The sequence below is a fragment of the Nicotiana sylvestris genome, chromosome 9 (assembly GCF_000393655.2).
Source record: "Nicotiana sylvestris chromosome 9, ASM39365v2, whole genome shotgun sequence".
Taxonomy (NCBI): Eukaryota; Viridiplantae; Streptophyta; class Magnoliopsida; order Solanales; family Solanaceae; genus Nicotiana; species Nicotiana sylvestris.
Window position 1 is genome coordinate 72,732,066 of NC_091065.1, and position 10,152 is coordinate 72,742,217.

The following is a 10,152-nucleotide window of genomic DNA, read 5'->3' on the forward strand; positions in this document are numbered from 1 at the left end:
ATTGTAACCTTGTTCAACTGCCTATAATCAATACACATACTCATAGTTCCATCCTTCTTCTTCATAAATAGGACAGGCGCACCCCAAGGAGACACACTAGGCCGAATGAACCCCTTATCAAGGAGTTCTTGAAGCTACTCCTTTAACTCCTTCAACTCCGCTGGTGCTATACGATACGGTGGAATAGAGATGGGATGAGTGCTCGGTACCAAATCAATACCAAAATCAATATCCTTGTCTGGTGGCATACCCGGCAGGTCTGCAGGAAACACATCAGGAAAATCCCTCACAACTGGAACAGAATCAATACTTGGAGTCTCTGCACCAACATCCCTCACAAAGGCTAAATACGAGAGACAACCTTCCCAACCATACGCTGGGCCTTCAGAAATGAAATCACCCTACTGGGGACAAAATCAGTAGAACCCCGCCACTCAATCCGTGGCACACCCGGCATAGCGAACGTCATTGTCTTAGCGTGATAGTTCAATATAGCATGACACGGAGACAACCAATCCATGCCCAATATGACATCGAAATACACTATACATAACAACAAAAGATCCACTCAGGTCTGCAGACCCCCAATAGTCACACATAGGACCGGTACACACAGTCTACAATAATAGTATTGCCCACCAGAGTAGATACACGAACAGGTGAAATAAGAGACTCATAGGGCGTATCCAAATAATGAGCAAAGTATGATGACACATAAGAAAAGGTGGAACAGGGATCAAATAACACAAAGGCATCTCTACGGCAGACTAAGATAATACCTGTAATCACAGCATCTGAAGCAACATCATCTGGTCTACCTGGGAGGGCATAGAAACGAGCATGACCACCACCTGATCAACCTCCCCCTCTTGGGTGACCACTAGCTGACTAGCCCCCACCCCTAGCTGCTTGAGCGGGTGGTGAAGTAACTAGAGCTGAAGTCAAGGGCTGATCCCTCTGCTGAGACGGACCCTCAAGAAGACGTGGACACTGCCTCCTCATATGCCCAAACTCTCCACATTAATAACAACTTCTTGGTGCTAGAGATGGGGACTAAAGGAATCCTCTGGCACTAGAATGACCAGTAGAAAGACCTGGCATGGAAGAACCCTGAACTGATAGAGCACGGGACGAACTCTGGGCTGGAAGGGCACTAAGTGATGAATGACCCTGATGAGAACTGTGAGAACCATGACCTGATAATGCCCCATGATAACCTGGGCAAGTTGACTGAGCCTGCCTGAATGGACGACCCCTGCCGTGCTGAAACTGACCCCTCGAAGGAGCACTAGCAAAGCTACTAGATCCCCGAGGCCTCTTGGTCTCCCTCTCCTCTCACACCTGGCGATGAACTGACACAATCTCGCAGGCGATGTCAACAACCTCCTCAAAAGTAGCACCTGACACCCTCTCCATGGTCATGAGAATCTGAAGTTGATATGTGAGGCCATCAATGAACCTCCTGATCCTCTCTCGATCTGTGGGAACCAACCAGACCGACAAGCTAACTCAGAGAACCATATCTCATACTGTGTCACAGTTATCTCTCCCCGACACAACTGCTCGAACTGCCTTTACAGCTCATCTCGGCAAGACTGTGGCACATACTTCTCTAGAAAGAGAACAGAGAACTGCTGCCAGGTAAGGGGCGCTGCACCAATAGGCCTACGCCTCTCATAAGCCTCCCACCAAGTAAAGGCAGCTCCAGAAAACTGAAAGGTAGTAAATGCTACACTATTGGTCTCCAGAATACCCGATGTACGAAGAATCCTTTGATACTTGTCCAAGAAACCCTGGGCATACTTGCCCTTAGTACCATTAAAAGTCGGAGATTGTACCAAACCTCCCCAATCGACGCTGCTCGTCGTCAGGCATAACTAGTACCACATACTCCTGAGCTGGTACAATCGGCTGGGCTGGAGGTGCCCCCGGTATCTGAAGTCCCTGCACAACCAGCTCAGGTATGCAAGCAACAGGAGTCTGAGTACCTCCCCCGGCCTGAGAAATAGCTGCAACCGTACTAACTGAGACCGCCTGAGCCAAACCGGTACACACTGATAGAATCTGAGCTAAAGCCTCCTGAAGGCCTGGAATCACAATAGGCACAGCTGGTGCCTAAGCTGGTGTTGCTGGAGCGTATGCAACTGGGACCTGATCCTGAACTAGGGAAGATGATGGATCTGCAGGTGCAGCCCTAGCTGTTGTGCGGGCCACACCCCTGCCCCTACCACAGCCTCAACCACGTCCTCACCCTCTAGTGGCCCCAGCTAGTGGTACTAGTGGTCATCCATCAACAGATTCGTACGACAAAATTTTCAAGAATATGAAGTTTTTCCTAAAGGTTCTACAGCCCCCCGAGGATAAGTGCAGACGTCTCCGTGCTGATCCATGAGACTCTACTAAACTGGCTCATGACTCGCGAGACCTATGTAACCTAGGCTCTGATACCAACTTGTCACGACCCCAAATGCCCGGTCGTGATGGCGCCTATCACAATACTAGGCAAGCCAACCCAAATCATCAACCACAGTAAATTTCTTTTATAAAACCATTTTCTAACATTGATTTAAATTTCAAATTATCATAAGAAATGTATAAAACAGCTAAAATGTGCGGAAATTAGTAAAACATTAAACCAACATAGCCTAAACATCTGGTGTCACGAGTCTAGAGCCTCTAAATATACAAATCCGACTGTCTGATACATAACAAGTCTAAAATGCAAGAAAAACAAGGATAAGAAGGAAGAAAGCAGGGCTGCGGACGTTATGCAGCTACCTTGCAGTCTCCAGCAAACTCTGATAATATTGAGGACCCTCACTCTGCCGCTCGGGCACCTGGATCTACACGCAAGGAGCAGGGAGTAACGTGAGTACGCCAACTCAGTAAGTAACTAAAGTAAATAAGGTTTGAAAGCAGTGACGAGCAGTAGAAAATCATATAGAAGAGTAAACGACAAAATATCAAGTCAACTCAACAGTTTTAAAACCATTTTCTTCATGAAGCTTTAGTTTCAATTGATATACTTTGAAATCATTTACTTAGTAGTTTTCAACAGAGGCTTATTTTAAAAGAAGAGTGAAATCAGCAAAAATATCATAAATGGGCCCCTCAGGCAAGGTATCCCTCATAAATATAGCCTCTCGGGCAAGCCTCTCAGTCACTCGTGACTCAACTCTCGTCACTCAGTACTCACACTCAGTACTTAGGCTCAAATACACCTCATAATAGTAATAATCATAATAACCGCTGCATCGTGCAACCCGATCCATAGTTTATAGTCGACTACGCTCACTAGGGGTGTACAAACTTCGGAGGGGCTCCTACAGCCCAAGCGTCATATCGCTATGGCGCGCAGCCCGATCCAATATATATATATATATATATATATATATATATATATATATATATCGCTGTGGCGTGCAGCCCGATCCATAATATATACATATAATATATTGCTCTGGTGTACAACCCGATCCGAAATATCTATAATCCTCACCATTAAGTCCTCAACCTCTCTCAGTCATTAACCTCACAACCACTCGGAATAATAGTAGAAATCAGGGAACTCAGTCCGAACAGTTCTCACATTTAAGAAGTAGAGTGATAAAACCAATTTTAAACAATAAATAGGTAAAACATGACTGAGATTATGCTTTCAAACAAATAGAGTGAGAAAAACAGTAAAAATGCCCCTAATGGTCTCAACAGGTCGGCACAAGGCCCCAAACATGGCAAACAACCCATAATACAGTATAAATTTTTAAAATACGGGATATCATAATATTTCAAATCAAGTACGTGGCTTAATAGTCGCTACGGGACGTACCAATTCACAATCCCTACCGATGCACGCCCACATGCTCGTCACCTAGCATGTGCGTCACCTCATTTATCAAAACGGTACGAAATACTGGGGTTTTGCACCCTCAGTTCCATATTTACAGTGGTTACTTACCTCAAACCGGATGAATTACTACTCCGCGATGCCTTTGCCTCTCGCCTCGGCCTCAACCTGCGCCGAATCTACCCAAAATCAGAATCATAACATTAGAATATGCTAAAGGGGCGAAGCCCATGCGAAATTAATCAAATTATACCAAAAATCTCGAAATTGGCCAAACCCGACCCCGGGTCCACGGCTCGAAATTCGATAAAAATCATATCAACGGAATCCTTGTCCTCCCACGAGTTCATACATACCAAGAATACCAAAATCCGACTACAAATGGCCCCTCAAATCCCTTGATTAAAGTCTCAAGTTTCCAAGCCCTAACTCTCCAATTAAGCTTCAAATTCCCCAAATTTCATGTTTAATTAGGTAGAAATCACAATAGGATCGAGTATTAAGTCCAAAATTCTTACCTACAATAAGTTCTCTTTGATTCCCTCTTAAATCTCTCTCAAAAAGCTCCAAAACGAGTAAAAAATGGTGGACTTAGGCCAAAACTCGCGAAAATGGCCTTTTAAACATTCTGCCCAGCGATCAGAAATCATTCTTTGTGAGCGCGGTCAAAGCCTCGCGTTCGCAAAGCACAAAGATACCATTGACCAAAATCCGCTTACGCGAACGCAACTGCACCATCGCGAACGCGATGCCCCAGCATCTCAAACCATCGCGAACGCGTCAGACTTGTCGCAAACGCGATGCTTCTTGACCCACCCCTTCGTGAACGTGGGACCTCCCTCGCAAACGCGAAGGCCAAATTTCCAGCCTCTCGTCCTAACCCTTTGCAAACGCAAGGGCCCACTCGCGAATGCTAAGGCTAAAAGTCTGCAATAGCTGAAGCCAAAATCTGCAACTTCTCAACTATGTATTTGGTCCGTTTAACCACTCAAAACTCACCCGAGGCCCTCGGGACCTCAACCAAACATGCCAACATATCTCATAACATCATTCAAACTTGTTCCAACCTTCGTAACGCTCAAAACAACATCAAAACACCAAATTTGCATCGGATTCAAGCCTAAGAATTCCAAAATCTTTCAAATTTCGCTTTCTATCAAACCACGTCCGAATGACCTGAAATTTTGAACACACATCCCAAATGACACAACGAACCTACTGCAACTTCTGGAATTCCATTCTGGCCCCTATATCAAAATCTCACCTATCAACCAGAAAACGCAAAAATTTCAATTTCGCCAATTCAAGCCTAAATCTACTCCGGACCTCTAAAACACATTATGATCACGCTCCTAAGTCCCAAATCACCTCCCGAAGCTATCTGAACCAATTAAATTCACATCCGAGCCCTTTTCCACATAAGTCAACATCCGATTGACTATTTCAACTTAAGCTTACTCAAAAGAGACTAAGTGTCTCAAACCATACCAAAACCTCTCCGAACCCGAACCAATCAACCCGATAATATATAATGCAACTAAACAAAACAATAAGAAGCTAAAATGGGGAAAACGGAGTGGTAATTCATGAAACGACCGGCCGGGTCGTTACACCTAATCCCTCAAGCTATGGTTAGACCAAACACTTACCTCAATGCCACGAATACAATTCAACCCTCAACTACCACTTTACCTCTTATTTCCACCACCAATTCGCTTGTATCTTGTCAAAATTTACTTAACGATATCAATAAATGCTAAATGTATCAATTCTAATGCATGAAAATAGATTTTCTAAAGATTTCCCCAAAAAGTCAAAAATCGACCCCGGGCCCGCAAGGTCAAAGCCCGAGGTTCGAACCAAAACCCGATTACCCATTCACCCACGAACTCAAATATATAATTTGTTTTGAACCCGGACCTCAAATCGAGGTACAAATCCCCAAAAATTGAAAATCTTAAGTTCTACCCAAAAAACCCAATTTCCCCCATGAAAACCCTTGATTTTGAATTGAAATCATGTGAAAAGATGTTATAGATTGGAGAAAATGAGTTAGAAATGATTTATAATTGATTTGGAGAAGAACTTTTCTTTAGAAAATCGCCTAAGAGAGCTTAGGGTTTGAGGGAGTTTGAAAAATGAAGAATTTTCGTCTATGTTAGGATTTACACAGGTGTAGATGTCGCAATTGCAACCAGAGTTCGCAATTGCGAACCCCTTTGGAACCTGTTGTCTTCGCAAATGCGAAAAATCTGTCCCATTTGCGACCATGGGAAAATCCTGTCACCTTCGCAATTGCGAAGGAAACATCGTATTTGCGATTGGGAGGGCTTCGCAATTCCCAACCAATGTTCGCATTTGCGTAAAGGGCCTGCCCAGGCTTGGTTCGCATTTGCGACACTATGGTCACATTTACCAAGCCTGTCCACTTCGCAATTGCGAAGCCTGATCTCGCAATTGCGAGATCAGAGGCCTGGGCAAAAATACTAGATACCAGCAATTGCTCCTAAGTCCAATTTCTTTCCGTGGCCTATCCAAAACTTACATAAGCCCTCGGGGCTCCAAACCAAACATGCACGCAAGTCCAAAAACATCATACGGACTTGCTCGTGTGATAAAAAATAACATCAACAACTATGAATTAAACCTCAAATTCATGAAATCACTCAAGAATATCAAAATTACCATTTTCTCAAATAAGGGTCCGACTTATACTAAACGAACTCCGATTCTTACCAAACTTCACAAATTCAACTTAATTATTATATAAGACCTGTACCGGGATACGAAACCAAAATACATGCCTGATACCATCAATTTCAAACCTCTTTTCATTTCCAAAAACTCTTATAATTTCAGTTCAACAATTTCTTTCAAAAAATCATTTCTCGGGCTTGGGACCTCAGAATTCGATTCCGGGTATACTCCCAAGTCCCATATTTTAATACAGACCCTACGAGACCGTCGGATCATGGGTCCGGGTCCGTTTACCAAGAATGTTTACCAAATTCAACTTTAATTAATTTTAAAAGCTAATTGCCTTATTTTACTTAGTTTTCACATAAACGCTTTTCGGAAACGCGCTCGGATTGTGCACGCAAATCGAGGTGAGACAAAAAGAGATTTTAAGGCCTCGAAACACAAAATTTACTTCAAACAAGGTCAACACAAATACCGACTAACGTTCGTTGGTAAGTCTGAAAACAGACCTGAAATATACGGGATCCCCCCCATTTTTTCATATCTCTCTTCTCAAAATTCCTTAAACTCCCACTCAATACCTTTACCTCTACCTCTCTATTTCCCTCACACAAATCCCATTCCCCACCTCGCATCGCCCCGCCCAGCTGCCGACGCACCGTCGCCGCTGCCACTTCTGCGTCTCTCCTTCTCCACCTCCTAAAAATTCTAGGTTTGAATTACAACTTATATCTTTTGTGTATAAATCTAATGTATTGTTCATTAGCTATGAATTAGTTTCAATTGATTATTTAACATTGTATTTTATAGAAATCTAGGGTTTATGTCTTGTTTTAATTGAATTGATTACATATGGTATAAATTGAATGTTTGAGTTTGTATTGTCTTGAATAGTTTAGTTGGAATTGAATTATTAACTTTGTATTGTCTTGAATAGATTAGTTAGAATCTAGGGTTTAGGATTTGTTCTTGTGAATCGAACTTTTAGGGTATGGGTTGAATTTTTAGGATATAATCCTAACTTTTAGTTTATGTTTAAACTTGTAAGATATAAATTGAACTATTAGTTTATGTTTAAACTCGTAGAATATGAATTGAACTTTTAGTTTGTAGGTTTTGTTCTTGTGAATTGAACTTTTATGATATGAATTGAACTTGTAGGATGTAAATTGAACCTTTTAGGTATGAGTTGAACTTCTAGGATATAAATTGAACTTTTAGTTTATGTTTAAACCCGTAAGATATAAATTGTACTTTTACTTTATGTTTAAACTCGTAGGATATGAATTGAACTTTTAGTTTTTAGGTTTTGTTCTTGTGAATTGAACTTTTAAGATATGAATTGAACTTGTAGGATGTAAATTGAACCTTTTAGGTATGAGTTGAACTTTTAGGATATAAATTAAACTTTTAGTTTATGTTTAAACCCTAAGATATAAATTTAACTTTTACTTTATGTTTAAACTCGTAGGATATGAATTGAACTTTTAGTTTTTAGATTTTGCTCTAGTGAATTGAACTTTTAAGATATGAATTGAACTTGTAGGATATAAATTGAACCTTTTAGGTATGAGTTGAATTTTTAGGGTATAAATTGAACTTTTAGTTTATGTTTAAACTCGTAAGATATAAATTGAACTTTTACTTTATATTTAATATAATTTAATTTTTGGAATACGTAATGTATATGTAAGCTTTCACTTTTTTTTTTAAACTTTTATATAAATTTTGAAATACAAATTCAATTTAAATTTTCGTATAGGGTCGCTACCAAACTAACGTGGAGGAATTCATCCGCACTCAGCCAGCCGTGTCACGACCCAAGTTTGCCCTCCGTGAACTATCGTGACGACACCTAGTCTCTACGACTAGGTAAGCCTAACAAATTGTAGAAACAGAAAATAATAGAATAAAACTAGCCAAAAGTGTAGAAAAATATCAAAAATGAAACATTTAAGATGTCGCTCGGCATACACAATGCAACTCTCAAACTGGAACTACATTTCCCAACATCTGAAATCTCATGAAATCATAAGCTTTGGAATGTCTACAAGTATCTAACTCCAGAATGTCTAACAAAAGAAAATACAGAAGGGCTAATACTTAAATAGAGAATAGAAAGGGAGTCCTCGGTCTGCGGACGCGACAGATATACCTCAAAGTCTCTGGGAAAATCGCCTCGCCTCAAGGGTGGTAGGACTGAGTCGGAGTACCTGGATCTGCACATGAAAAACATGCGCAGAAAGGGCATGAGTACACTACACCGGTACTCAGTAAGTGCCAAGCCTAACCTCGGTCGAGTAGTGACGAGGAAGGTCAGGGCCCTACTGAGTTTAAGTGAAAAACAAGGTATAACAATATAGAATAAGACAATATAATTAAGTGCAACAGTTTGAGTAACACAGGATATAAAGAACAACAACAACTACAATAGAGATGAATAATCACGGAAGGAATACAGCTCAACCTAGAGATAACAATCGGAGATCTCCCAGGATACCGTCCTGTAGTCCCAAATATAAATATCCAGTGTATCTCCCGGGATACCATCCCATAGTCTAACTCATGGTGCATGGGGATCTCCCGAAATACCGATCCGTAGTCCCAAATGTAAATACTCAGTACTAGGGGAATCTACCGGGTGCAATCCTGTTTCCAATATAAAAGTGCAGGGGGATCTCCCGGAATACCAATTCGTAGTCCCAAAGTAAACATGCAGGGGGGATCTCCCGGGATACCCTCCCGTAGTCCCAAAGTAAACACACAGCAATAACACGAAGAATACACAATTCAATTCAAATTCTATACCAAGGTAAAACAGGTATTTCTAGCCTAGCATACTGCACATAATCCAAATAGGCAGTTTGAGCAAATAAAGCAATTAAGTCAATTAGACATGCTTCCCTAAGCTAACAATAGACTTAATTACAAGTAGTATAAACAGCAAAGGAAGCACGATTATAGTTACTTAATGAAAACCGAATTTTCAACATTTAGCACAAGTACGCACTCGTCACCTCACGTACAAGGCATTTCAAATATCAATAATACCAAATCCTAAGGATAGTTTCCCCCACACAAGGTTAGGCAAGCCACTTACCTCGAACTGGCTCAAAATCAACCCGAAACCATGCTCTTGCCACGAGTACTCAACTCCAGATGGCCCAAATCCACTGATTTCCTCTTCAAAATCCTCCCAAAATCGCCCTCTCCGAGCTCCAAATCGATTTTCTAACTTTTGATTTCGAACTCTCGAAACGTCTTATTTTCTGCCCAGCAAATCCGCTTCTGCGGCCAGGGACTGCACCTGTGGTCCCGCTTCTGCGGAAACTCAACCGCACCTGCGATAATTCATTAATCTCCCATTTCTGTACCTGCGACCAATTTACTGCATCTGCGGTCACGCACCTGCGTGAACACTTCCGCACCTGCGATTTCTAGCCTTTCCTCATATGGCCGCATCTACGGTCTCCCAGCCGCTTCTGCGGCGGCGCACATGCGATCCCATTCACGCAGATGCGGTTGTGACAGGTTCAACTAACATCAAAATTTTCCTAAGTCCAATTCAACTTTTGTTAAGCACCCGAAACTCACCCGAGGCCTCC